This window comes from Ipomoea nil, unplaced genomic scaffold, assembly GCF_001879475.1.
Source record: "Ipomoea nil cultivar Tokyo-kokei standard unplaced genomic scaffold, Asagao_1.1 scaffold3377, whole genome shotgun sequence".
Classification (NCBI taxonomy): domain Eukaryota; kingdom Viridiplantae; phylum Streptophyta; class Magnoliopsida; order Solanales; family Convolvulaceae; genus Ipomoea; species Ipomoea nil.
This window is the reverse complement of record NW_017619805.1, coordinates 1,450,457-1,454,625: the sequence shown is the minus strand read 5'-3', so window position 1 is coordinate 1,454,625 and position 4,169 is coordinate 1,450,457. Positions and strand designations below refer to the sequence as shown.

General features: G+C 30.6%; 1 long non-coding RNA gene across 1 annotated transcript; it reads right to left on the bottom strand.

Annotated features, from left to right (window-relative positions):
• Positions 1-208: 208 nt before the first annotated feature.
• LOC109170866 lies at positions 209-3,955 on the bottom strand. The gene is made up of 4 exons (XR_002052490.1): positions 3,776-3,955; positions 2,949-3,115; positions 2,750-2,821; positions 209-949 (listed from the first exon to the last, which is right to left on the bottom strand). It is a non-coding gene; the product is annotated as an uncharacterized LOC109170866 (long non-coding RNA).
• Positions 3,956-4,169: the final 214 nt, after the last annotated feature.

The window sequence follows — 4,169 nt, the reverse complement described above, 5'->3', positions numbered from 1 at the left end:
TATCAATCCACTCATTAACCCTTTTTATGGTAGTTGATTTAAAAAAAAAAAAAATTCTGAGAAAACGATGTATTGAACTGGGATGCTTTTGGGGGTGTTGTGGAATAGGTAAAAGATTAGTTCACTAGTGTTGGTGGTGGATAGTGTGGGTATGAATGATTTGCAATAGAATATGATTCATGAACTTCATACTTTTTTTGAAATGCCCTAGAACTGCTATGCTCAATATCACTTTGCAACTAACAAGGTTCATATAATTGGTTTCTTGAATTCGATTTGAAAGTACTATATGCACATATATAACTACATAATCAGCATCAAGATTTCCTTCTTGGTTTCTTGAATTCAATTTGAAAGTTCCTTCTTCTTGGTTTCCTTCTTGGCCTTTTTCGAGTTATCCATGTGTGATACAATGTGTGATTTCCACTCACTTTATGTCCATAAAAGGCACCAGCAAGCTGTGTGTGGCCACGAACATGACAAAATATCTATCTATCATTATAATAAAGCAGTAACTTTCTACCTAAAACACTTTTCCGCCTAGACTATACTGCGTCGTTTCAATGGTAAGATAACTCAATCAGTCTAATTAATTGTGTTTACATTACTTTACACTTTTCAATGGGATATTGCCGGCTAAGATTGGTATTACCAATGTAAATGAATACACTTCTAATAATGAAAGACTTCTAATTACATTGAGAAACCAACCTATAATCTACATTTATTTACATATATATACTGATATATACAGATACAGATATACGCATACATAAAATGCTTCGAAAAACAATATGTTGAATGTAATCTTGGGTATTGAAACGTTTCTAGCAACCTTCATAGTTCCAAGACAATATTCAAAATTGAAACACAAATTTCAGCCTCTATATAAAGCTCCCTTCATATCAATATTCACTCACAAGTTCACAATCTCTCCAGTTTGAACAACCTGCAAATACGCAAACAAAGAACCAAAAATCAGGGTTAAAGATACTACGACATCTCAGTATTGATAAAACACAGTTGCTTGAAGATTACAGTGTGCACATCTGTTAAAGCTCTATACACCTGCACATCTGTTTTTTTTTTTTTGTTTTGTTTTGTTTTTTGACAATTGTATTGATATTTTTTCTGGATTATGCATGTGGACAGAAAAAATTGGTAGCACAGTTTTTTGGAAACATTTCTATTCTCACCTATATTATCTACTAATTATTCAGTTTTTTTTTCCAATTACTACTATATATTCATGCTTGGTTTCTTTTCTATTTCTTTATCTAATTTTTTGTATTAGACTATTGGTTTCTGTCACTTTGAAATGTTGCAGTACTCTGCAACAAGGCAGTGAAGATGAATACATTGGAATACCAAAATGATAATAAAACTTCATTTTTATTACCAATTCTAATATTCTAATATAAATATGTAATTAATACATTGTTTTGTAGGTAAAACAATGTAAGGAGAACAACATTCCATGGTGTTGAGGTGATTGCGGCAAAGCAAAGGCTTGATTGAAGAATAAAGTCTTGAAAGAGGTCATCGATATTGTGTATTAGTCAGGTGTGACAACTTCTGAGCTGAAGGGTACTATGTCAAAGGTTAGTGTAGAATTTTAATTTTTTTTTTTCTGAATACATATGGATTTCTAATCCATTTTTAATGGTTTAGGTTATCAAAAAAGTAAATAAGGAGATGCAGATTAAAAATGACACAACTCTGTTGTCTACTATTGTCCCAGCAAGAATTTTGTATAACAAATACAATAAGGTATGCTAATATTATATACTTGTTGGTTTATCTATCTAAAAATCTACCTATGTTTTACAAACACTATTTCTTTAGGTAACTGTTGATATCCCCCAGAACTGGAGAAAGTGATTGGCATAGCTATGATATTTAATATTGGATTTAAGAAAGAACAACAAAGGGATCCTACCTCAGGTTTTACTGTTTTAAGACTTTTAAGAGATGAACTATTAGTGGATACCTACTGTCCTAAGCTCAAGGTACACCAAGAATGCCTATTGTAACCACATGTAAATCCATAGCTTTGTAATTACATGTCTTTAATAAAGTTGTTTTAAATGAATTTATTTTTTTAATGGAAAGAAGGTAAAGTTTTTTTGAATGAATATATCTGGCTGTATAGAATAGAAAGGTGATTCACACTAACCTTTTTAGTTTTAAAACAGTATCAGAAAAATATTACATCCTTCAAAAAAACTTGGTCTTTAATTGACAGTTATAGGAAAATAATCTTTGGACATGGCTTAATTTAAATTCTGCAAACTGCACTATGGACAATATGTACTAGATTGAACCCTATTATCTACTTTTATTATTCAAAAATATTATGGTATGTTTTAAAAGTAGTTAAAAACTAAATAAGTTCTTAAGAAAATAGTGGCAAACAAATAGAGATTTTTTTAAGGGTCTAAATCAATAAGTAAACACAAGTCATCTTTTATTGTCCCAACCCGGCCTGGTTTATCTATCTATACTTATTTCTACAAGAAGCAAATATACTTTGTGTTTTTTGGTTTTGTATGGTGCTATCAAGGAATGTATCTAAGTTTCTAGATTGTGTATCTTAGTGATGTAATAAACTGAGATTATCTAAACAAAAGCATTTATGTTTCTATAATTTCTTTTCCTTAACTTTGAGCTCAAACTAAAACCACAGCCTTAAACAAAATGCTTAATTAAATGTAGTGAATCATATAAGATTGTAAGTGGAACGAATTACCTCCAAATGCAATGCAGTCTTCTCATTCATCCAAGCTAACTTTATCACAACATGGTGGTTGATTCCCTTAACCTGCATATAGTTAAGATAATAATTAGTTCACCGACCTATTAACAATCAAAGTTAATTGAAATGATTCAATACAATGTGCATAATTATATCGGAGTTGATCATTTAGATGATACACAAAAGCATCTACCTTCAAACAACAGTGTAATCAACCACCATAAACAACAGATTAGTACATTTGGGAAAGTGTTTTGAAACCCTTAACAACCCATGCAAGTCCAAAAGCTGCTTCGCCTCCCCATATTTGTCACTCATTAATTTATCTAGAAGCTTAGAAACAAGAGCAGGTTCATCCTCCTGATGAATGTAAAAAGGAAATATCAAAAGAAAGATCAATTGTGCATATAGCAAATATTTTTTATTTGAAAAGTGCAGTAAGCCAGTAAGGTATTTATAAGAAAAGGGGAGAGGACTTCAAAAGAAAGAAGTAAGAGCAACAAACAAAAGTAAAAATAAAGAGAAATAGTACATAAACAATAAGAAATTCAATCAACTTCACTTTTGGCTGATCAGGATAAGAGTAAAAAACAGGGGATTTAGGATTAGAAACTGATAAGTTATAAATTCAAATCAACATTACAGAACCCAATTCAACTCACTTGATTCATAGAAAAGTAAGGACCTATTTAGTAACCAAAGAATTCTCCAATTCTCTGGACAATTGGAAGGTAAAAAAATGGAAAACAAAGCTTTCTGTTCACCTACCCAAGACCACTATTTTTAAGTGCAAGCAGCACACTAATTGTCATCCTTCCTTAATGAAATTTTAAACCAATTTAAAGTGGCCAACAAATTTCTCAATATTACTGAACCAGAACATTAATTGGTGGTCTTTCCAAAAAAAAAAAAAAAAAAAAAAAAAAAAAAAAAACCATCTAAAACATGGAGATGATGAACACTCGTGTTAGACTTAAACCCTAAACCTAATCTGCGAAATCGAACGAAGGAACTTCATACCTTTCTTCAGATGAACTAAGAAAGTAGCTTATGTTGAGAAATTGCTCCAGATTATGGTTGTTTGGACAGGTAGTAACAGATCTAACGTCAGACGGTAATAGAAAGAGAAGAGAGAGCAGCGACGTTCTCTTCGAACAACGGTGAGAGGAGAGAGTTGGATCGTAAGAGAGCTGAAGCGGATTCTAGAGCCTTCAAGCCCTCTTTTATTTATTTATTTATTTATTTATTTATTATTATTATTATAATTATATGTGTTTGTAGATAAGTAGCGTAATGTGTATATATAATTATATTTTGTTTATTTCATTTTATAAGTCTGATTAATTACAATTATATATATATATATATATATATTTTTTTTTTTTAATAAAGTAATTAATAACTTTATTGGTAT